Below are 27,489 nucleotides of genomic sequence, written 5' to 3'. Positions count from 1 at the left end.
AAACACACACACACACATTACAGTCCCATGGAAACACACACGGCACCCTCAACACACACATACACAAACTACATCAATCACAAACACAGTTGAACACAGTACCTACATGGACCGCAACACCAGCAGCGATAAGTAAATGTCTGTTAATATCATAATAATATTACACGCGGTTCCAGTGTTCTGGTACTGTGTTCTTTTGGATTTTAAGCCTCGTGATTACACGTGTTGGTATGTGACACATTCCATAGTTGGCAGTATCCTATTTATTTCTACCTCCATGGTTGTGTACATGTCGTTGACCTGTCTATATATTTGCAGATATAGGTGAATCCGTATATATCAACATATATCTCTCTATCTCCCTTTCTATCTCTCTCTCTATATATATATATATATATATATATATATATATATATATGTATATATATATATATATATATATATATATATATATATATATATATATATATATGTATATATATATATATATATATATATATATATATATATATATGGGTCTACTTATATTCGCTGACATCCCATTTCACTGAAACCCATTTCGTTGACAGCTCATTTCATAAACAAACGTTCTAGGTGGGGGGCTTCACCCCCCCCAATGTGGGGGGCTGTGCCCCCCACCCCCCAACTATATATTACAACTCCACAGTCGCACAACAGTGGGGAGGGGGGCAAATCCCAGGTTTTTGCCCTGATTACTTTTGTCTATGAAATGGGGCTGTCAACGAAATGGGTTTCAGTGAAATGGGATGTCAGCGAATAGAAGTAGACCCATACACACACATATATATGTATATATATATATATATATATATATATATATATATATATATTTATAAGAGAGAGAGTGAGAGGGAGAATACACCTTTCATTGTGTACATGTCAGTGTACACTGTTTCCTGGACTCCGCACATTTGTGTTTGAACCTGCCACATTACACACCTGCCGTTGGTACATCTTGGGTAGCTTAGTGTTAGGTGATTGTGTACATGATTGGGTGTTCTACTCCTGGCAGTGGTCATTTTACCCTTCAGAGCAGGCACTATTAGTACAGGGGTGAATAATGCTAGTTTCACCTGTTCTGGACATCATTGACCGTGATCTGCGTGATATTCATAGAAGCTTAGCCCTGTTTCGCGCATATCCGTATGGTCATGTTTAAACGATGCTTACCTGCACTGGGCAACGCATATTCCTGCTAAGATGTGCTAAACCTGATCTGATGACCTGCATCCACCATCCATTATTTGTGTCTTCGGGATTACGTAACATCCCATGCAGGACGTGGTACCGGGACCATGCATGACAGTCAGTGCATTTACCACTTGGGCATCTGGGATTTGTACACATGTTATGGCGTTTTGTATGTGGACTGTACTACGGCTGTTACTCCATACTGCAATCAAATGGGTAAATCAGTTAGTTTACATATGGATGAAACCTATTAATGGTATGTCCAAGTGATGTTTAATGGATGTGCCCCAGCATTGGGAATGTATGTCACAGTGAGCCACACAGTATAATGTGCTACACCTTCACACAACCATAGGTGGAGCATGCTGGTGTGACAGATACCTGTCATGGCTCCACCCCATGCTTTGCCACTACATCCATGATTACATTGTATGGAGCCCCTCATTTACACACCAGGGAATCCATGCAGAGTGTGTGGGGAACAGTGATTACACACATGGATCCTGCAATTGGCTCTGCTCCACTGAGGGTCAGTTGGTTACTCGATGTGGTGGTGACAGCTGACACTGTTTGCCTTGACTGATGAATGGCCTCTGACAATCGGGCGTGTACCTACCGATGTACCTAGGAACTTATACATACAGTACCAACATATGCTGATAGGTGCGTGTACTGTTCAGGTGTTGACATTCCTTGTTCCAATAGCTGTTGTGTGTGCAATGAGGGCTGCCTATGTAGGATTTATACAGTAGGCCACCTATACATTACAATTTACAGGTGGTTGTGTGTGTGTGCCATCCATTTTACTGTGTGTGCAGGTGGAGAGGTGTGTCAGTCCGTAGGGGCCTACACTGTCAGAGTATGTGCTATACGTTCCCTCTTTGCCAAGGTGTAGGAATATTGGGCATGCCTCTGTCTGTCTACTGGGGCTGGCACAGGGTGTTCATGGTCTGAATCCCTCTGTGCCTGTGATGGCCTTGGCAATTGCGGTGGGCTGTGAGGGCCTTCACCATTATGTCCCTGCTGCAGCTGTTTCCGCAGGATCATATTATGTAGCATGGCACATACTATGAAGATGTGGGCACACGTGCCTGGAGAGTACTGCAAGGTTCCACCAGATATGTCCAAGCAAAGGAACCGTGATTTCGGCATCCCAAACACACACTCTATGATGATTCTGGCTTGTGCATGTGCCTCATTATGGCGTTCTTGCATGGATGTGTGTGCATTTGTGATGGGAGTCATCATCCACGGCTCCAGTGCATAGCCAGCATCCCCCACAAGGTTGGCCATGTGGGATGTCCCCCCTGAGAAATACCTGATACAGCTGTGAGGCATGCCAGATGTGGGAGTCATGGTAGCTTCCAGGGCTGCCAGCACACACTTCCATGATAATGCCCTGGGCATTGCACACAACCTGGCAGTTGATGGAGTGGTATCCCTTGCGGTTTATGTAGCGCCTACCATGCTCACTGGATGGTGGCTTGATATGTATGTGCGTGCAGTCTATCACACCCAGTACCTCCGGGTAGTGTGTCACATGGTGGAAGAGATGTATATTGCTGACCAACTCCTCCTGAGTTCGGGGGAAGTATATATGCTCATTGGCATATGGTAACATGGCATCCAGGAACTGGTGTAGTACCCTGGATGCTGATGCCTGTGAGATCCCCATTATATCTCCAGTTGGCCTTTGAAATGTACCTGTGGCTAGTATTCGCAAGCTTACACATACCTTCGTGTCCACTGGGATGGGTTCCCCTCTATTGTTTCTGGATCTCAGGTGTGCCCAGCGCAGCTCAACTATTTGCTGTAAGATATCCCTGTCCACCCTGTAATGCTCTACTATCTCCAGATCATGTAGCCCCTGGTAGGTTACCCTTGGTCTGAACACTCTTCTCCTCCTCCGGGGCCTACGGTGGTTGTCAGCATCATCCCCCACAACACCTTCAGTCACTAACACATGGTGATGAATCACAGCTATGGCAGCTCCCAACATGTACATTGTAAAAGTTCCCCATATGTTTACACCTATGGTGCAGTGTTTGGGAATACACAGGTGTGTATGAGGTGCTTTCACACTTTATACTATTGTGCTGTGAACACTGATGATGTCATATGGTGTTTATGTACGATCGTAACTACAGGGTATCTTATGTGTTTTACCACAGGAACTACTATTGTGGTGCCTTTGGTGTTGAATTACATTTGGCTGCCGTGGATTACCTCTTGCCCTTCCCTTTACATTTCTTCACATTTCACCTCCCATTTTCTGGCATGCATCCAGCAGCCTGCTTTCATTTGTACTTTCCTAAACCTGGTTTATCTTGCATAATCTGTTCTATGGCTGGTCTACTGCAGGTTTGCTTTGCTCTGCTATGACAGTTCTCTATTCTTTGCAATCTGACACCTCCCCTATCCTGTTTTGCAGGTTTCTGTGGGCAGACTTGTCAGCTGCCGTCCATTGCCCGCTGTGAGTTAATAGGTGTTAATTGCCCAGTTGTACTCCAATTACCCTACTGCGGCATTTCCTTATTTTCTTCCCCTGGCCTTCCTGTTTGAGCTATGGTGCACGGCACGTGCATCCACTTACCGGGTTTTGGGCACGTTTTCATCCCCGTACACATGCGCATTTGGGCACCATATGTGCTCTCAGCTAAACAATGCTATACCTACCTCCCCACCTCTGTCCTGCGGCTTTGCTTAGCAACGGCCAGGCCGGATTTGCATTGCTCCAATGTGCTTACAGCTACAGTGGCACACTCCGCTGCTGATGTCATATATACCTCTAAACCACTCCTCGGTGTTGTAGCGCTGCGCTGTATGGTACATCCTTAGTCTGGCGGGACATTTGCAATTCACTTTTACCTGCCTCATTTGCATGGCATTGACTACTAATTCCTAGTTACTGCACTGAACACTGTCACAGACCCTTAGCAACACTTGCAGCTTGGTTGTGGTGTACCATGCATACCATTGAGTATTATGGTGAAATCATGATTTGTATTACATTGCGATTTTATGACATTTGTATATATGTTCTTTGTGTTCCTGTTTGCGCACACATGCCCTGCGGTTGTACTTTGCGTTACTGTGGACATGACATTAAATGTTGTTTTTTAGGTGTTGTGCATCTTTTCTTATGCCATTGGCTGTATATTTAGCCATTGGCATATGTTAACTTTGTAATACACGAGTCTGGTCCGCTTTCATAGCTCCGATGTTCTCTTTGGAAAAATGTAAACCGTGTTTTTTGGTTTACATTTCTGTGGGCTTACGCTACACCTGCACCACTTCATGAATCACTATGTACCTTCATTTGCATGGTGTGGCATTGCGCATGGGGTGATTAGCATACCTAAGTTGAGGTCTGCGCAGATCTGGCGTACGCCGGTAGTGCACGTGGAATTGGATCGTACCTGAATCGCTCGGCGACCATATTTGGCATTATACCACCTACGCTATGCCTGCATCTGGCGCAAGCTTCATGAGTCCCGGGGATTGTGTTTGAGGCTGTCAACCCCAAGGGTGTAGCAGCATGACCTTAACTTCGCTGGAGTTTTACACTGTCACATTTGTAGGTATGCTATTGCAACCATTACTAATAGCAGGATTTTGGTTACTCCAAGGTCCACATGACTGGCAAAGCATTGTACTCACTCAGCCATGTTATGGCACACTGTCAGGTGCTGTGTTATCTTCAGATCACTACATAAAGGTGGTAACATGTTACAGGTCAGCATCTGTCAGGCCACTTCCTAATGATGGCCTGCTGTGACATACATAAAAGCAAGACTATTGCTAATGGCATTATCACTGACCGCTGTTGAAATGTGGAAAATGTCCCCATCCTATACTCCTATGCCATACAAACATAATGCATGAGAGCTGTGACTATATTACAAACCTGGATTCCATGCTGTCCCCACACTGGTCAATACATATGACAATGAGCAGTTTGACAACATGCACACCTCACCACGTACTCCAACCGCACCCACATTACACACAGTGCATGTGTGGAGCTTCTTACCAGACACATACGCAAAGAACAGATACCTCAGAAACCCAATTGCAAGCTCAGTACACATAGTCATACCTCTGCAGAACACAGTACACATAATAGTGTAAGCAGCACTGTCTCAACGGTCAAATACCTGAGGCAAAATGCAAACTCAAACCTATTATTCATAGATGATTACATCATGAGACATATTGATGTCCCTCTCACCAGGCTACATATGTGAAAGGTCACATGTAACTGTCTGTGAGGTGCCAGGATACACCATACCACACATGCACATAGGTCTGTCAACATCAGGTAATGTTATATTGACTTCATAGGTCCTGTTGGTGTGTACAGCTTGAGACATACCTCAATGGACTGTATGCAGACACATGACTGAGCTTACAGACTCTGTGTCTCTGGCGGGTATGCTCATAGCCTTCAGCTGCATTTCACCTTCACCTAGGATGATGGCTCAATACACACAGAAAATGACTGAAGTCAATAATTGACTTATGTGGTGTCATTGTAAGGGGATCCAGTGCATGTCAGGTGGGGATGACTTGATCAACAGACCTCTGTGCTTTGCTACAGGTGTTTAAATGTCAACTCTGGGAGCTTGTGTACTGGCCAAGGCAACTGACATCCCAATAGTGCATCTTATAGGTGGTGACTTGATGAAAAACTTTCCAATGAGGAAATGCCATCTTCAAACAATGTCACAGTTATGATACTGTACTCTAGGAATGTCAATACTACACATCACTCACTGGACAGTGTCCCCAGCTTGGAAGATGCAGACATTTGTGCAGTCACACATGCCTGGTTCAAGGCTATGGACAACACCACAACCATACCAGGCTACACGACCTTCCACATGTTCAGACCTCAAACTGAAAGTGTGCCAGGTAATGCAGGTGGTGTATCAATATTTGTTAAAGATTGATACACATCCAGATTGGTTAAACAGTGTGATTTCTGGGAGACACTGTAGGTGTTATTCAATGCTGGCAGAGCACCTAATTAAACCATTGCCAGCTACAGGAGCAACTCCATGAATTAGGACACCCATTGTGCTTATTTGAATCTACTTGTGTCTATCAAGATACATCACAACACCATGGTGTGGGGTGACTTTCACTAACAACCAACTGTGTTGGTCACTCATGTTCAAACTCACTTGCCCAAAGGTTAGTCCACATCCTTAACTACAATGCCCTGATCCAGTGGAGTGACATCCCCAAAGGGGAGCCAACATTCGGTATCAGGTGCTTACCAAAATGGATGACGACTGTAGCACCTCCACTGTGAGGTCCTTCCTGGTGAGATCTGACCACAAATCGGTCTCCTTAAGAGTAAGACTCACACCTGACCCCCCTCGCAGCAAACACAGTAATAAACTTCAACAAAGCAAATTATAACCTCCTATGGGATGGTACAAGCAGCTTGACGGCGCCTCCCCCTCAGATGGGACAGGCAACTATGCCAAACTCTATACTAATGCTTTATGCAAGCACCTGTACAACTGCATAGACTCAGCTGTACCTGACAGGAGGAAAACAAGCTCCTCAGGGCACAGCAAACTGGGAGCAGTCATATTACCCCCCAGTCATGTCAATCTCCTACAAGAGAGTCATCATGAACAAATGCTTGTTGACATACTTATGGCTGTAAACCCCATAGAAATGTGTATGTAGTATCATTCCATCAGTAACACTGATGTTCCTGGTAAGTAGCACATCAGTAGCAACACCTGATGTACATACCTGATGTACATACTGATGGGTGATAGACCTGCTCACACAGGCCTGGCCACATAGGTTTACACCTACTTTACCATACATCACCATGTATAAGAAGGGAAGTATATCATGCTCATGTCATTACTGAGGGCACTGCCACCCGATAATGAAGTAGTTATAAACTCTGTGTACTCTTCCCTCAACATGGAAATATTTGAGTGTGATGGACATTTTGTCATGTACCTTTCCAAGCACCAGTGGCAATTGCACACAACACAAAGGTTCTTCACAGGGGAACTTCATGTCCCCAGTATCTATCCTATGGGGATCGTCTGAAATAACTGTAATTGTAGCTTGTATCATATAGACTACTCAGACATGATCTCTGCCTTGCATACAGGGCAATGTGTGACCCTGCTGTATTGGAAATGCTGCATATCTGTTGGTGGAATGGTGCATGAATTACTCATTGTAAGGAAATTAACCTGTATGTGGCATTATTAATACATGTTGGTAGACTTTAACAAATCTTTGCAACAGATTCCCACCTAATGACAAACAGTGCACCTCATTGGAAATAGAAATAGAAATAAACCACAACCAATAAAGATAAATCGTAGAACCACAAACTGCAGACCAGCAACATGAAATAAAGGAAAAAAGATTTAATGAAATCCAAATCACATGAAACTTCTCTAGCGCCTCGGCCACTTGCCTTTAACAGAGTATATCTAACCATATACATCAAATATATTTATATATTTAACAATGCTTATATTAATCAATTAAACAATTAAAACATTAAACAATAAAACCTTAAAGGTATAACATTCACACAAAACTTTTCCATACACATTCTTGATTAAGTCTAGGGCTCATTGTATTAAATTTCAAAATCAAAAATGCTTCCTTTTTTCTTAAAATATATTTAATTTGTTGTTCATTCATAAACCTACTATTCACAATACTATCTAAAACTGTTACTACTAGCCCATCTGGGCTCACCTTATGGTACTTATTAAAATGTATAGCTACAGGACTAGTCTGATTGTTATTTTTAATGTCCCTAATATGTTCCTTTATTCTACATGATAATTGTCTTTTAGTTTATCCAATATAAAATTTGTTACAGCGGCATTTAAGTCCATATATAACTTTTTCAGTTTTACAATTAAAATATCCATTAGTTTGAAAATCAATACCATCAATTTTAGTGAAATTCCCACTAATATATTTACAAATACTACATCTTCTACATGCTACTGTACCTTTTAAATCAATTGTTTTCACTACAGTACTATTAGGCATATGAAATCTGCTATGAACTATAAAATCTTTTATATTCCTACCTCTTTTAAAGGAGAAACACAACCTTTTATGTTCTAAACAATCAACTTATCTCCTAACTGTTTTCCAACTGTGTTTAACTGCTTCTAAAATATCTTTAGATAATACTGAATAAGTAGTAGCAAAATAAATGTCTTCCTGGTTCTCATAGTTATTTCTATTTATATTACTTCTATAATTGTACACAATTTTTTTATTACATAATACTCTATTTAAACTATCATGTAATTCTACCTCAGAATATCCCCTCTCGTGAAACCTATTAAAACTATCATATAATTCTCTTTTCCTGTCATCTAAGTTATTACATAGTCTTTTAACTCTGATAAATCCTGTATAAGGTATGGATTTAATAGTATGTGGGGGATGGTAACTATCACCATATAAAATGCCATTAGCATATGGAAATTTCCTATATAAATGAGTAATGATATGAGAATCGTCTTCTCCTTGTAACACTACATCCAAGTAATGTACCTTACTTCCCTTTTGTATACCATCAAATTTTACCCCTACATTATTATTATATATTTCATTTATAAATTGATCTACTAGATCTATACCTCCCCTGCAAATAAAAATGAGATCATCAATATATCGAAAAAATTTCACAACAAATTTTCTAAAAAATTGATTAGTATAAATATATAAATTTTCAAAATGACCCATAAATATGTTAGCATAACTTGGGGCAAATGGTGCCCCCATTGCTGTTTCTTGAGTTTGTTTGTAAAGACTCCCATTAAATTCAAATATATTATTTTGTAAACACATCATAATTAATTCAATAACATATTCAGTAACTGGATTCTCACCTAAAAAATATTTAACAGCCCCTATACCATCTAGATGATTAATAATGGTATATAGGCTGACAACATCTAATACTACAAAATACATGTCTTTTTCCCATCCTATATTATCAATTTTATCCAAAAATTCAAATACACATTTTATATAGGATGGTAATTTTTTAACTGTAGATAACAAAAATTCATGTAAAAAACAAGATATATTATGTAGAAAACTACCACTGGCTGACACAATAGGTCGTCCAGGGGGATCCATTAAGCTTTTGTGAATTTTAGGAAGGCAATAAAAACGTGGCATTCTAGGATTTTTAATAACAAATTTCTCCTGTATATCCTTCACTGAAAAATAATACAATCTATGCCCCTTATTTATTAAGTCATTATAATCTGTCTGAGCTTTTAAATATTCAGCCATATCAATTTTTTTATATATTTGTTCATCATTTAAATGTGCATAACACATAGATACATACTGAATGTAACTTAGTGCAACCAACTTCCCACCCTTATCAGCGGGCTTAAATATTAATTCAGCATTATGACTTAATTTATTTAAATATTGCCATTCTTCTTTATCTAAATTATATCTAACATTTTTTTTATTTTTCAAAAATGTAAAAAATTCCTTTTCCACATTATAACTCAGAAAAATATTAAAGTGTTTAATACTATCATTCCTACATAGAGGCATGAAATCACTTTTAACCTTAATATTCTCCGTATTTAATTTACAATAAGCATTAAAGTCTTCATTTGAATGGCAAGAATAAAAACTATCCATAGAACTGAAGGAGTCATTATTCACATCATCATATGTAACATTTGCAGTGTCATCAGTATTAAAATAATCTATCAAATTCAACTTACGAGTAAAACGAAACACATCACCTTTTAATTCATGTAGCCTGGGCAAAACAGTAGGTACATATTTTAAACCCCTTTCCAAAACAGCAGTGTCACAATCTGTTAACTCATATCCCGATAAATTAACAACATACTTACAACTAGTGGAACTAGCATTAAGAAAATTAGTCCCATTTCCCCCGTTTGTCCGTTGGTATGTTTTATATTCTGTATACTATCCCTGTCCTGTTCCATTCCAACTCCGTTTATGACCTCTTGGAGCTCCTCGAAAGTTATTTAAGTAACTACTGTTACCCACTGGTGGTAGCCCCGGAAAATCTTCGGCATCCGTTTCCCCTTCCATTACAGATGTACCACTTTCGCCTGATGTAGATGCTCTGTTCTCCTTGTTCGCGTACTGCTTCTGTCATTCAAACTGCACATGTGACTTTTTAGCTTTAGGATTGGTTGCCACTAGAAATGCACGTTTACTATCATAATCACGTAAATCACGAATCAATTTTGTTCTCTTTCTGTCAATCAAGTCTTGTTCATACCCTACTAATTGTTCATTAGTTTTAATCAAAAATTGTTGTAATTCTTCATGAGATATTTTATTAGTAATATCTCTACATAAGTTTTTAATCTCATCTCTCAATTTTTGTTTTTTGAACAAGTCTCTTTCTACCAGAATATGAACCCATTGTAGACTGCATCTATGTGCAGCCGCAACCCATCTATCATGAAACTGCCGTTCCTCCACAACTGTTAAATCAAACAGAGTGGAGGGATTTTTTGCAGCTCTGAGTCCGCGAGGAGTGATTTCAAGCTCCTCATACCTCTGCATACTTTGTGAATTCAGCAATGCAGCAGTCTCTTTAAATAACAGTCTTTCCACTTTAGAAAACATATCACAAACCTCTAGATTAACTGTAGTTTCCGTTTTCTTACCAATTTTGGAAAACGGATTTTGTTGCCAAAGTTTTCTTTCTTGTTCCCATTTATTAAGAACCGCATTACCAGGTTCACCTGAGCTACTGCTGTTGATTCTATTTGGTAATACAAAAGTAGAACTTGAGCCATTTGCTCCATTTGTAGCTCCCACTAAATTGTCCATAGGTTTCTGTATATAGTGCACTTCATTGGCCCTCTTCAGATGCAATCTGTATGACTATCTGGATGACCATCATTTCAACATAGAGCTTCTGCCTGTGCCCCTGGTAGACAGTGGCAATATGTGGTGATCTTGTAAATAAGGGTAAGAACTTGACTAGGACTTTAAGGGACCTAGGGCCATTAGTCTACTAATGTCCAATGATGCTATGATCACATATCCTGATGTAAAATGGTCTAATATCCACATATGCAAACCTGGCTACAGTAAGAATAGTACCACTACCAATTAACGTTTTCATAACATTGCCTAGTACTCACACTCCAAGTTGGCTACAATTAGATTAGAACCCTACCTATCTAATGGTACACACTACAGACCATAGTACTTAATGCACATACCACAGCTTACATCTGCTGTTAACATCTCTTTAGGTAATGTTATTCTAGATGACATCAGCAGGCCTTGTTGTGGTCAGGAATTTGGAGGCTCACGTCACCTGCTACAACCAAAACACTGCCAAACCCTAGCTCCTTTGAGGTCAGTCGGGTGATCACATTTATTTTGCGGGGAGATGCATACACATGAACACACCAGATGACCTACACTAAGATTCAAACTCCAACTAATCCTGTCTTACACACTACAGATGACAGCATTTATCACCCGTGCCACAGCTGAAGCCTGACACACAAATGGCAGTTGGTAATCTTAAAGTATGTAACATCAGCATGCTTTGTGGAAGACAGGAGCTTGGAGGCTGACATCATCTGCAAGGGCCAAAAAGTGCAAACCATTTCACTTCGGTAGTCAATGTGGGATTCCCATTTACACACATACCAAGTGGCCTGGAGTGAGATCAGAACCCCTACTTATCTAGTCTTACACAGAACACATCACAGTATTTACCGCACATGCCATATCTGAAGTTTAACATTCAAATAGCAGTTGGTAGTCTTACGGTACTTGACATCAGCAGGCCTTGTGGAAGACAGGAGCTTGGAGGCCAGCATCACCTGTTAGGGCCAAAAAGTACAAACCATTTCAGTTTAGTAGTTAATGTGGGATTTCCATTTGTTTTGCAGGGAGATGCACACACACACATACTAAGTGGCCTGGAGTGAAATTAGAACCCCATACCTATCTAGTCTTATACACTACAGATCATAGTGTTTATTGCATACAGCAAGGCTAAAGTCTGTTTTATACATGACTGCAGAAGACTAGTTGTGGATAACATAAACTAGGTTTGTGTTGAACAGTGTGTGTGGCCTGCAGAGTGACACTGATTCTCAATGATCTTTGCATCCAGGAGTCTAGCAGTCAGATAACTGTTTTTTTATCCTAGCTATATGGCTAAAGTGCCCATTTTGGCCATATGTGGGTGTTTGCATTTGGATGGGCAAGCCTGTAATCAAAAACAATGTGTCCTGTCAACGCATATGTACACAACATAAGACCACCTATTCTCCTGTTGGTGTATGTGTGGTGACATCCAGCAGGCACAGGGGGCTGTAAGTAAGTGCATTATCTACTACTGAGCCCTTTCCTTTGGTCCTCTGAGTAACATATATATGTGTCATAGTGCAACTTTAATCACTATTATCTGGATATTTAGGGCAATACAGACATATGCACACATATAAACATATATATTCATGTCTATAATAGGGATATATATATATAAATGGAGGTGTGTGTGTGTGTGTGTGTGTGTGTGTGTGTGTGTGTGTGTGTGTGTGTGTGTGTGTGTGTGTGTGTGTGTGTGTGTGTGTTATATATATATTTTTACATGTATATTTATATATACACATAGAGATAGATAATATATATATATAAGGAGAGGGAGATAGTGACAGACCGATATGTATACATGTATGTACATATCTGTAGACATATCTATATATAAGAAATCATTTTGAGTGGAGAGCAACTGAATTGGGCTCTGCTTAACTAAGTGTATGAGCATGCCCAGTGGGATTTTCACTAGTTATAACCTGACTCTGCCCACACCTAGCTGTACTCCAGTCTGGGATTTATGTGTTACACAAAATGACATCTGTCCCTGTTTCTTTGGTGATGCACATCATTGACATTGGCTATGGCTTTCTAAAGATGTCTGGTGTAATTAATATGTGACGAGGTTAATAATATTACACCACACACAGAGTGACAGTCTGTAAAACACAAAATAATGATGCCTCACATCCAAAATAAGTGGGTACTTCTAGACTGGAACCATGAACACCATTACGCAAGTTAATTTCCCTAGTCCTTTGAGCCACAGAAGCTGCTTGACAAACAAGGATCATTCAACACAGAATCAGCTGCATAAATATGTACATTGTTATTCCTGCATTAAGTAAGAAATACAATGTATGGTTAATTTCTATGTTACTATCCTGAGACTGCCTGGAATGCTGATTTACCATTGATGAGTTTCTGTTACAGCACTTACAAGGAAACACTGCTGTTTTGGGGGGTGGAACACCAACACATGTTCTGCTGGGATACACAATAGTCTGACTATAATGTCACCCCACTGTTTAACATCTCCCTTGACTGATATACATCTGTTGCAGAAGGATTGTATGAATATTTCATGCATGAGGCGTAGTGAATACTAATGAAAACATATGGATGTTATTTCTGTCCAAGTAGCCCACTATATTTACTTGCAAAATATATCAGATCCATACACACAATGCCATATCATAATAATCCTTACAAGTACTGTGTAGGTTATGGCCTTACCTTGCACAAGTAACAGATGACACAACTGTAGCTCAGGGCTGACTCTGTCAGATGCAAGAAGTACACAGCCAATACATGGGTAGGTACAATATGTGTGGGTTGCCTCCATCATTTTTAATTGCTGTATGTGAGTAGACATAAGGTGTCAGTCTCTAGGTCCCTAGGTTGTCAGTGAATGTGCTATGAGTTGCCTCTTAGCCAAAGTCAGGACATACTAAACACACATATGTCTGCCTACAGGGACATCAGCAGGGGGTTCCTCCTCCAAATCCTCCTGTGAGTGTGGTTGTGGTGACCTAGGCACTGATGGGTAACTGTGTATCCCTTTCCTTTACTCATCCTGCTGCAGCTGTTTCCACAGGATCATATTGTGTAGCATAGCATATACTGTGACTATATGTGCACATGTGGGTGGAGAATACTGCTGGGCTCCACCAGATATATCTAGGCAAGGGAACCATGACACACAAGCTCTATGATGTTCATAGTTTGTGTGTGTTCCTTATTATAGCATTCTTCTGTGGGTGTGCGTGCATTTCTGATGAGTGTCATCATCCACAGTTCCAGGGAGTAGCCAGCATCCCACAGTAAATGGCAGTGTGGGATGTCCCCCCCCCATCAAATATCCGGTACAGCTGTGATGGGTACCAGATATGGGAGTCATGATAACTGCAAGGGCTGCAAGCACACACATTCAGAATAATCCCATGGGCATTGCACATGACTTGGCAGTTGATGGGGTGGTACCCCTTGCAGTTAATGTAGATTCTACCCTGCTCACCAGGTGGTGCCTTGATGTGTACATGAGTGCAATCTATGGCAACCAGTACTTCAGGATAGTGTACTACATGGTAGAATTGTTGCATATTGCTGGCTCTCACCTCAGGGGAGCGGGGAAAAGATATGTGCTCACTATCATGTGGTAGCATAGCATCCAGGAAATGGTGGAGTATCCTGGATGCAGATCCCTTTATTATCCTCATCATATCTCCAGTTAGTCTTTGAAAAATACCTGTAGCTAGTAGCCTAAGGGCTACCCATACCTTTGTTTCCACTGGGATGGGTTTCACTCTGTTGGCTCTGGCTCTGAGTTGAGGGAGGCAGAACTCAGTGAGTTCTTGTAATATGTCCCTGTCCACCCTGTAGCATTATACAATATCCAGCTCATGTAGCTCTTGGAAGGTTACCCTGGGCCTGAACACTCTTCTCATTCTCAGCCTAGGCCTATTGTCAGCAGCACCAGCAGCACTGACTTCAGCATCTAGCACATACAGATGTAGCAGGACTGCAGCAACCCCATGCATTATCTCAGTTAAAATTTGTGCATCCCCTGCAGCATAGCTTATACAAAAGTCAAAATCAATAACTGAATATATCTGGTTTTAATTACTTGCTGCCTGCATCATCACTGTGACCTGGGTGGTCCTTCCACATGAACATTCTCAGCTATGCAGAGCAACACATAGCCACATGCACTGGGAATTTAAAAATTCCTAAAAGTAGTGGGACACTCACCCCCCGCTGGCATCCACATCCAGTGGAAATATCAACATGGTGTAGGAGCCTACACAAAGAGATCTGCAGGCAAGGTTGCTCCTTTTACTGATTTAATAAATTCACCTCATTTGCATACAGATCCTTGCTAACAGCCTCAAACCACATGGTTCATAACTGTATGACCTGGGCAACAGCACCATTGCACCATTGTATGGACCCAAAGCAACATCCTATAATACATTTCTGACAAATATCATAAAATGCTTCTTTTCCTATTTGTTTTTTTTTTTTTAATTTTCAATTAAGCATGTTTGCCCACTGTGGTGCACAGTGCAAACATGCCAAATTTATTTTAAAAATATATTTATTTTTACATATTCCCTTCCTTTTTCAGACATCTACAATGCACATTTTGCATTTTGCACATATATGTATGTGTTCTAACATTTACTGGTGAATTATGTCCATATTTTTGATGTTTTATATCCCCTTCTGTCTGTGTAAACTCCTGTATGTGGAAAAGTTAGGCATACATTATGGACATGGATACAGGGTCTACACAGATGCCTTTCTGCTTCTTGGATCACTCTGCCTGGGTCATTTGCGTAAGATTCACCTGCTTATTAGCTAATTTGCATTATACTGAACTTTCCTTGTTTGCACATGCTTGCACACTGCTAAGTGGCATTACTGAATCTAAAATGGTTCGAGCTCATGTACTCATGGTGGAGCGATGTAATCATGTAGCCTTTACTGAATTCCCCCTTAAGTGTATACTCTTCTAAGTGAACAGACAACATAGACATAATTCACACCTTCTTCCTCCTAATTTTAGTTTTCTTATTGATATTCTTGCACCCTTAAATATCAACAGGGATTTATAAAGGTTACTACAAAGTGTAGACTATAAGTACACTTACTGTAATATTTCTGAGTGATTAGAAAGCATAAAAAATGTGATATGAATTTTATTGAATATATAGCCTGTACACTTACCCCAGGATTCAGCAAGCTCTGCACGGCATGCAGGAATAGTGCAGGAGCTGCTGGAGGCAATATGGCTGCCGTGCAATTCAGGAATACGCTCCCAGAAGTGCACGAGTGCTCCTGCACTATTCCTGCACGACACAGCTCCTGTATGCAAATTACCCCATGCACAGGTGAAAACCATGGAAATGAGGTGAATTTGCAATCCAGGAAGCTGGCAGCCGGCTGTGCAGGACTAGTGTAGTCTGATATGTACTCAGTTAGTAACTGAGTGCATTTCTGCAAACTACAAAACAGAGCCAAAACAGCTCCAAATAAAGGGTGCATATAATGTGGAAAGCATGCCAATGGCCAAATATATGTTAACAGTTGCAAAAAAAAAAAAACTTTTATTTTTTTTAATTTGATTTCGGCTGTTTAAGCGTAGGGCAGTGGTGCGCAAATGGAATCGGGCCAAAAATAAAAAAAACCTAGAAATAAGCATTCTGTCCAAAATCACAATTTTGCCATTATACTCAATGGTAGGCAGAAGACAACATGGCCAGTGAATAGTGGTTGCTAAGGGGGAAGGCTCAGTGTGGGACTTGTAACTAGGCATTAGCAGGCAATCCTATGCAAATGAGGAGATGATACTGAATCCTAGATTCCCCCTCATGGCTAGCCTGCACCCAACCGTGTCAGTGCAGGAAGACCATGGTGCAGGCCTAAGAGCTAGCTGACATCATAGAGGGGTATGTCAGGCATACTGTAACCTTATTGGAGCCTTGTGGCCTGAGTTAGCCCTTAGCTTATCAGAGCTAAGCAAGGGGGTGTGTCTGAGGCTGCCTAGCACTCTTTACATTGCCTAAGCAGGTGTGCGGGCCACATACCGTGTTTTAAAGGAAAAAAAAGTAATAGCAGCTCTGTTCACATCTGAGCACTGGGTTTGTGCAGCGCGCCTTGGGGCTTTAAACAGGAAGGCAATGGGAAGGGAAAGCAACAGTAGGAAGGTAATCAAGGAGAACTAGTATAGCTGGCAGGTGAAATGTATGAGAATCAGCCAATTACACAGGCAGCAGCCCAGCCCAGCACACCACTATAAACTATGCAAACACTTTCCCTCTGGTTTTTCCCATGAACTCTAAACGACCGGTGTACACAAGTGGGGAACTTTTACCAAAACAATCTTAGGGGCTGCAGCAGCTATCATAAATCAACATATGGAAGATGCTGAGGGTGGTGAGGATGAGAATGCTTATGACCAACCCACAGTGAGGAGAAGGAGAAGAGTGTACAGACCCAGGGTAACCTACCAGGGGACACATGAGCTGGAGATAGTGGAGCACTGTAGGGTGGACAGGGACCTCCTACAGCAAATTGTTGAGCTGTGCCGGCCACACCTCACACACAGAAACAACAGAGGGGAACCCATCCCAGTGGATACCAAGGTATGTGTAGGCCTAAGAATACTAGCCAAAAGTACCTTCCAAAAGCCAACATGCGGATATCATGGGGATCTCACAGGCATTAGCATCCAGGGTACTCAACCAGCTCCTGGATGCCATGTCAGTACATGCCGGTGAGCATGTATATTTCCACAACACCCTTGAGGCTTTGGCCAGCAATATGCATCTCTTCCACCAAATAGCAGAATACCCTGAGGTAGTGGGTGCTATAGATTGCACACACATATGCATCAAAGCATCACTCGGTGAGTGGGGTAGGGTCTACTTCAACCACAAGTGCTTCCCCTCCATCAACTGCCAGGTCATGTGTGATGCCCAGGGCATTATAATGAATGTGTGTACTGGCTGCCCTGGAAGCTATCACGACTCATACAACTGGATCTGACGTAGCTGTACCAGAGATTTGCCAATGGGGACATCTCTTATGGCCACCTAGTGGGGGATGCTGGTTATGCACTGGAGCTGTGGCTGATGACACCCATCAAAAATGCGCACACACCTGAACAAGAACTCCATAATGAGGCACACGCACAGACCAGAATCATAATAGAGCATGTGCTTAGGATGCTCCAGTCACGGGTCCGGTGCCTAGACACATTTGGTGGAGCCTTGCAGTACTCACCAGCTACATCTGCCCAAATTGTCATTGCATGTTCCATGCTGCACAATATGATCCTGTGGAAACAGTTGCAGCAGGAACAGCACGGGGCAGGGCCACACAGCCTCCCACCATTGCCAAGGCCTGCACAGGCAGAGAGTGACTCAGAGGAGGAACAACCTGAGCCTACCCCAGTAGGCAGAAGGAGGTGTGCCCAGTATGCCCAGGTTATGGTAAAGAGATAACACATAGCACATACACTAACACTATAGGAACCCAGGGAATGACACCTCTCTCTGACTCAGACATACAGTAAAAGGGATGCCAAACATGACACTACCTGTGCTTAACCATGTATAGAGAGTGTACTATGTGCATCCAACATAGTCAGCCCTCCAACACCATTGATACTACTGGCATAGCCACAAGGTAAGTCACTCTTCCTATGAATTGCTGAATGTAGTAGTATGTGTTGTTACCTGTATGTATGGTATGGATGTGAGCATGCAAGGGAATCAGGTGGCTGAATGGGATGCCAGCAGATAGTAGACACTTATAGTGGTGGCATGAGATCTGTAACAAATACTGGTGTCACCATAATAGCCAGTACTAGACAAGATGACAAAACTCACTGCAGGAAATGTGCTGGGCCACATGTGTGACCACAGGACGCACACATGCAAGTAAGGGAGGCTCACATACCCAACAACAGTCTCAGCCAGCAGGACAGGTGTAAACAAACACAAACAAAGGCTGTGCTAAGGCCTCTGACTGATGGCTATGGAGAACATCCTCCCAGAACTACACAGACAGACAACAACAGGTCAGGCAGTGGGATGTTAGTTCTGAAGGGTAAGAAGTCAGACACTGAAATGTAGGTCAATCAAACCTAAGACCTGTAGTACACTGATATGCTTCTAGTCAGCATGATAGGTCAGAATACAGTCGTAGCAAATGTGTACAAGTGTCAGGTGTGCCCCCCATCCTATGTAGAAATATAGTAACAGTCAGGTGTGACCCCCCAATCCTATGTAGAAATGTGGTAATAGTCAGGTGTGCCCCCAATCCTATGTAGATATGTAGTAACAGTCAGGTGTGCCCCCCCAATCCTATGTAGAAATGTAGTAACATGTATGTGTAGGTATAATAACAGTGGAGCACAGATTACCCGAGCTGGCCAAGGTAGCAGGATAGATTGTATTATGTGCACAATATACAGTGCTGTGTGTGTTAGGTTGGTGTGTGTTGTATATTGTATGGGAGTGGTCAGTATGTATGCATGGTGAGATTTGTCCTGGTGGCCATTGGCCAGTACTGCCGATGACAGGGCCAAGTTCTCACAACAGCTTCCCAGCAAAACACATTCCAGCAGTAAGCTATAGTAAGTGTTTGGAAGTAATATGTGTCATCATCTGAAAGAATGACATGGCATGAATGTGGGCCAAGACATACAAGCAGTACACAGGGGGAATACACAGTAGTGTATAATATGTAACGGTCAAATGGACACACCCTTGGAATTGTACATACAGGTTAGCAGCACATTATTTGGGCTTGTAGTAGGGAATAACAATGTCATCTGGCAAACATTGGCAGACCACAAAGGTTACAGGTATGAAGTATTGAGAAACAGCTAATGTCCCTGCACAAGCCAGCATAAGTGGAATGCCCCGTGCATATCTGTGAGTCAGATGCAAGTAGTGCCCATAGCACACATGCACCAGCTCACCCCACCATCACCCAAAGGTACCTCTCTGGTCTTATCCCTGCTGTTGGGAATGAGTACAATATGACCCCCACCACTGTATGGCAATAGCTAAATAATGCAGCATGTAGAACAGGTGTCCCATGCAGGTGTGTCCCCAGCTGTAAGCAGCACCCTGCCAGCATCCACACCACTGGAACAATAATGACAGAAGGTATTGGCATGAACACCTTGCACTCCTGCCCTGTAACCCCAGGGGAATATAGTGTATTGCAGTCTGGGACTGTAGGAGTGACAGAATCAATGGCCTGATACAGCTGGCCAGCATCACTACCAAATGGCCTACAGTCCTCTGCCAAAGGCCTGTGTCTCACCCGTACTGCCAATGTATGTTATGTCATGGGCTCCCAAATAACAACATAACGCAGTCCACAGAACCCAAATGCAAGGCCATGTGGACAAATCCCAGTAACATGTCCGCCATGTCCTACTGCATGAACTGTGGACCAACACCAAATTACTGCAGGGATGAGGTGATAACTATAGGGAATATATCAGATAATGTTTGCATAATGTTTGGAAGAGGATAGAATAATAGAGGGGGGGTAGGAGGATGGGTGGCATGGAGTGTGTGAAGTCCGAAACTCTGCCGTGTGCACAAATTATCCCTGGCTGCAAACACAAGAATGGGTGGCTACAAACCTGCTCATAAACCACAATGTGAAGGGGTAATGTCCAGAATTATGACCCCTGCCTCTGGGTAACCTGTGTGAATCTGTGCAGCTGTGAGGTCTGGACACAGCAGGATATGGCCATACTGTCACGTCGATGGATGTACAAGCATGGGATCCTCAGCCACCACTGTACCAAGGTGCTGAACCATTTACACAGACACAGCAGCAGGTGTCTGCAGCTTCCCCTCCAGAATGGCAAGATTGTGCAAGAATATGTAGGTTGCTGACCACAGTGCTGGACACAGCTGCATTCATCCTGTGTTCCCCAGGACATCACTGGAAGCAAATATGTATAACTGACAGTACTTGATGACATAAAACATCACAGTGTAAAACAGTACATATGTCTGAATATCTCTGCTAACACCAAGACCGTGTAGCAGAAGCAGCACAGACACAATTACCTACAGTAACCCACTATCCTTTGCCCATTCTGACCCCATATTTTCAACTGATGTACAGATATCCCATAGAAACAGGTTGCTAGCTGTAGGTGTAGAACACAAAAGCCTGCACTGGAGTACAATCTACCTGGAATGGATTCACACATTCAATACAGAAGGTCATACTGGGCAAGCTCCCACACTTAGAGAAATGAAGGCCATGTCAGACAACAAAATATTGAAAGGTCATACTGGGCATGCTCACACAAAGAAATGAAGCCCATGTCTGGCAACAACAGTGGACCATACATATCTGACAGTCGCAGATGTTACTGCACACAGTCCTCAGTACACACCAGTCATGCTTTGCACACACATTGGATAGGAATACACACATATATCCAAGGACAACACACTATAATAGGCCAAAATTACACATACATAGATGTGTGGAAGAGAGTGACAGACAGTGACAAAGAGCCTCCCATCATGAGGCCTATCCCACCCAACACACATCCAATTGGCTAAAACCACATGATGTGCAAATGTCAATCATCATAGACATTTGCCTCTGGTATCCCTCAGCACTATAGTGTCTGTGGTGCTTGTGCTAACTGTGTAACATGACTACACAAGTCAGTAGCCATCTAGCAGTTGTATACATGTATCTGTGGAATATAAACCTGTGTGTGCCTGAGTGTTGTGCCTGCCTCTAGATGAATGGGTTATGGCCCATGCACACACACCGCACTCTCCATTGCCCTACTATGGCAAGCCTGCTGATATCTTCACCTTGAAATACACCTTTGGGAACATAGCAGCACAGTAATCTCTGTGGCACATCCTATAACTGTGTAATGCTGTAGTGTGATGCACTAGTTAGGTAGGAAATCTAATCCCAGACATGGTAACTGTGTGTGTCTGTGTAGGGATCAATGCTTTTTAGGCCATACCTTCCTACCCTATAACTGCGTAATGCTATAGTGTGATGTAGGAGTTCTAATCCCAGACATGGCAACTGTGTGTGTTTGTCTGTATAGGGGTCAATGCTTTTTAGGCCATTCACACTCACTGCAATTTCAAATGCCCTACTTTGGCAGGGCTGCTGATGTCATTCACTTTGAAATACACCTTTGGGGAAAGAGTAGCCCAGTTATCTCCATGGTGCATCCTATAACTGCGTAATGCTGTAGTGTGATGTATAAGTTAGGTAGGAGTGCTAATCCCAGTCATGGCAACTGTGTGTGTGTGTGTGTGTGTGTGTGTGTGTGTGTGTGTGTGTGTGTGTGTGTGTGTGTGTGTGTGTGTGTGTGTGTGTGTGTGTGTGTGTGTGTGTGTGTAGGAATTAATGCTTTTTAGTCCATTCACACTCTCTACAATTTTAAATGCCCTACTTTGGCAGGGCTGCTGATGTCATTCACTTTGAAATACACCTTTGGGGAAAGAGTAGCCCAGTAAGCTCTGTGGTATGTGCTATGACTGGATAATGCTGTAGTGTGATATACTAGTTAGGTAGGAGTTCTATCCCCAGACATGGCAACTGTGAAACTTTGTGTGTATGTGTAGGGATCAATGCTTTTTTGGCCATTCACAGTCATAACGCACACCTAAAAATGGAGAACATCGATAACTGTGCAGTAACAAAGACCTGATCCAAGGCTCCAGAGAGCACCGCTGCTATACCAGGTACAGCTCTCACCACACATGTTGGCCACCAAACCAGGACCAAAACAATAAAGGTGGAGGAGTGTCCATATTCACCAAGGATAGTCACACCACCAGGCTACTTGCCCAACAGAATGTGTCTGAAATACCCCTAGTGCAACTAACAGTAGGTTAGACCGCATTCCAAATTGTATAGCTTGCTACAGATCCCCCATCATGTCCCATGATTCACATTACAGCTTTTGAAACATACTATGAAATATTATGATACAAGCAAACACCCTAATACTGGGTGACTTACACTGCCCTGCCATTAAGTGGGAAAACTACTTGTGTACCAACGCGTGTGCCCAACTGTTCTTTGAAGTCATAATTCTCAATGCCCTGGATCAAGTAACCCATAGTCCCACCAGGGGCTCATATATCCTAGACCTGGTCATTACCAACATGGGAAATCAATGCTCTACATCTATGGTCACCCAATCAGTGCTCAGGTCTGCCTATGCGCTAATCACCCTTAACATCAACATCCCTCCCCCACACCCCAGTAAGGAAACCTCCATAACACACATCTCCAAAGTCAATGTCATGCTACACATGTCAGACATGACTAACGGTATGACACCCATGCAGATGGGAAATGAAAGGATGACTGGCGAATACTACATGAAGGCACTGTATGAGCACATCCACTCGTGCATGAATCATGCCATCCAATATAGAACCAAGATGCCCCCCACCAAGAAAAGGAAGCTAATGTGGTGGCCCGCTACCATAAACATGCTGTACAACAAAAGGAGGAAACTGTTGCAGAAACTGGGGAATTTCCAGGATGCAAAATACTCCCTTACCAGCCACAGTAAGAAGCAAATATCCCTCATAACATCCACCAAAGCTAGTTATAAACATAATATAGCCAAATATGTCAAAGACAACTGTAAGCCGTTCCATAGCTATGTGAGGAATCTAAATGGCAATGCTCAGATCTGCTCTGAGCTATAATAGGATGGCATTAAATATATTGCTCCCATTGCCAATATCCTGGCAGATCGATTCAGTGCCAACTGCACACCCCTCCCACCCCCCAAAGGGCCCATCTCAACAAGGAAAGATTGCAAGATTCTGGTAATAACTCCAGAGATATGAAAATAGCAGCCATGGGACCAGTCAACATCCTGGGCTTTGTACTACATGAGCTACAAACTGAACTGGCAGCTCACCTACATGCTATGTCTAATCATAGCCACACCTCAGGCTTCATGCTCACTGTGTAGTGCACAGCTTCAGTTATCCAAGTCCACAAGGGCGGATCCACCTTGAATCCTGGGAACTACAGCCCCAGCAGTATGACATGCCTGATCTGCAAGGCCATGGAATGTATTATCATGGAAATTAAAACAAAGACATTGGCAACCTGCAAATACTGGACCCCAACCAGGTTGGGTTTGTGAAGGGATGATCATGTCACCTCAACCTAATTGATAACTGTGAATTCATCTCCAGAGCTGTGGACAAGGGTAAGGTGGTTCACACAGCCTATCTGGACCTCGTCAAGCCCCAGTCTAGAATCATAGATAAATGTATCAAGCTGGCCATTAATCCCTATGTCACCCGATGGGCTTCCAACTGCTGTACTGACAGAACCCACACTGTAAATGTAGGTGACACCAACAGCCCCAGACAAGTGACAGTTGGAGTACCTTAGGGTTCAGTCTTGGAACCACCCTTGTTTGGCATCTACTGCTCTGAAGTACAGTCCAACAGTAAGGGACTCTGGCAAACAAAGGTTACAGATGACTGCACACTGGAAGCCAATATTGAATCCCCCCATGATGTGGATATTCTACAGAAGGGCCTTACAGAAAAACATGCTTGGTGCCTGGGCCATGGCCTCACGATCAATGCCAAGAAATATATAGTTATCCTGTTTGGGAAGGGATATGTACCTGTGAAGTACCACATAGGTGGTAGTGCACTAAACACCTAAAGTGTGATAACAGACTTAGGGACACAGGTGGACAGAGGTCACACATTTGATAACCACATCACCACAACAGTCAGGAAACCCACATATATGGCATACCTCACCACTAAGGGTTTTACATCCAGGAAAAGGAGGCCATTGTCCCACAGTAGTCATCTCTCAGTAGACCCAGTACAGACTACAATGGCCTGCTACGTACGTGCCTCACAAGACATCTGCAACAACTAGAAGGCTGCAGACATATCTAACAAAATGAATCACAGGCCTAAAACAGATGCCCCATGCTGACCGTCTGAAAATCATCCAGCTATACTCTGTCACATATTGTGTTCTCAGAGGTGATCTCTGCTTAACATGCCATGCCATGTTAAACCCAGAGCTGTTGGGCATGCTACACTTAAAGAATTCAAAACCTTCACAGCCACATGCTCCAGGGATCCAAATCTTGTCATCACAATGAACAATACATGCTGGAGGGATGTGTTCCTGACCCAGAGACTCCCCAGACTCTGGAAAAGACTGCCCATACATGTCAAGTAGAGTGCCTCTTTGGCCCTCTTAAAAGGAAACTGGACGATTGGATGGGAGATAGGAAACTGACCCCCGGGGATCATGGCAGCTGCCTTGCTAGACAGGGGTCCATGGAAGTAAATACTGTGGGAAGACATAGCCAGGGAATTGTTATGTCTAGGCATGTATAGGCCCTAGAGCCAATAGCCTAGTATCAACCTATGAACCTATGAACCTATGAAATACACTTTCCATTGCCCAACCATGGCAAGGTTGCTGATGTCAGTCACTTTGAAATACACCTCTGGGGAAGGAGTAATCCAGTAATCTCTGTGGCACATGCCATAACTGGGTAATGCTGTAGTGTGATACACTAGTTATGTAGGAGTTCTCTTCCCAGACATAGCAAGTTTGCATGTTTGTTTGTTTGTCTGTGCAGGGACCAATGCTTTTGAGGCCATTCACAGTCACTGCAACTTCCATTGCCCTATTTTGGCAAGCTTGCTGATGTCATTCACTTTGAAATATACCTTTGGGGAAAAAGTAGCCCAGTATTCTCTGTGGCACATCCTATAATTGCAGAAGGCTGCAGTGTGATGTACTAGTTAGGTAGGAGTTCTACTCCCAGACATGGCAACTGTGAGACTTTTTGTGTGTGTTTCTCATTCATATCCTGTGTGGAGGTAGCTGTGGGTGAGTAACAACTGGACTCAGTGTGGAGTGGGTTTTGCAAATTTCTTATATGGTCAGCCAATGTCCACCTTACAAGGATAACAGATATCAAACAGCAGAGAGGCTGGGGTAGACAATCCATACCCCTGCATGTGACATCATAGCTTAGCGAACAATTTTGGCAACCCTTGTATTACCCAGAGAACACTCTCCACCCACATCTCATACACAAACACACTCGGCTAGGCAACAACCACTATGTTGGTAGTTCCCTGCATATTGCCCACAGATAGTAACCATGGTGTGATTGCAGTGAACTACGGAGAGCATGGAACCATGTCCCATCTCTACAATAGGCAAATCATTGCATACAGTGCTCCTTCACTTTGTTCCCCACTGGATGCCTGTAACAACTGTAGAGCCAGCAAATGTAACCCAAAAAGGACATACCATGCCTTATACACATGTCCTGTATGGACATATGCCACTGACACCAGGGAATACCTGTAGCATGCTGTCAATGTAGGTGCAGGGTCAACCTGGTATCCATTGCCAGTTGCCACCACATGAGGCCAGGAATGGCATATCTGATGATAACAATCTGTCTACACAACATGCCCCAGACACCCCAGGTACACTTCCATATGTTACAGAACATGCATGTGGGACGTGTGCACATCCCAGATACCGTCCATGTCATGGACTATAGAACACATACATGGCAAGCATTGCACAGCACTGGCCACCCACAATAGTAACCCAGATGACTGGATCGTGAATACAATACCCATCTGTGTGGACCAATCCAGACACTACACTCCTGAGCCATACTGCAGACCATTGTCATGTGGCCTGATGCCAAGGTATATCCTTTACCTAGCCTTGCATAGCCTTCTGGCACAGTCAGCCACTACACACCTGTGAAGCAATGCACCCATGCATGTCAGTACTGGCAATGTGTGTGTGTGTGTGTGTGTGTGTGTATGTGTGTGTGTGTGTGTGTGTGTGTGTGTGTGTGTGTGTGTGTGTGTGTGTGTGTGTGTGTGTGTGTGTGTGTGTGTGTGTGTGTGTGTGTGTGTGTGTGTGTGTGTGTGTGTGTGTGTGGAGTATAATGATTTGGACACCATTTACACTCACTACACCTCCCATTGGCCTACTGAAGCATACCTTCAGATGTCAGATACCTTGACATACCATTTGCCCATATATCATCCTGATAACCCCTGTGGTGCATGTGATACCTGCATATTATTGTATTGTGGCAATCTGTCTACACAACATCCCCCAGACACCCCAGGTACACTTCCATATGTCACAGAACATGCATGCGGGACATGTGCACATCCCAGACACCGTCCATGTCATGGACTATAGAACACATGCATGGCAAGCATTGCACAGCACTGGCCACCCACAATAGTAACCCATATGACTGGATGGTGAATACAATACCCATCTGTGTGGATCAATCCAGACACT

This window comes from Protopterus annectens, chromosome 12.part0 (genome assembly GCF_019279795.1).
Source record: "Protopterus annectens isolate FY-2018-M chromosome 12.part0, PAN1.0, whole genome shotgun sequence".
In the NCBI taxonomy this organism is placed as follows: Eukaryota; Metazoa; Chordata; order Ceratodontiformes; family Protopteridae; genus Protopterus; species Protopterus annectens.
The sequence above is the reverse complement of the archived record's forward strand: the minus strand, read 5'-3'. Positions refer to the sequence as shown.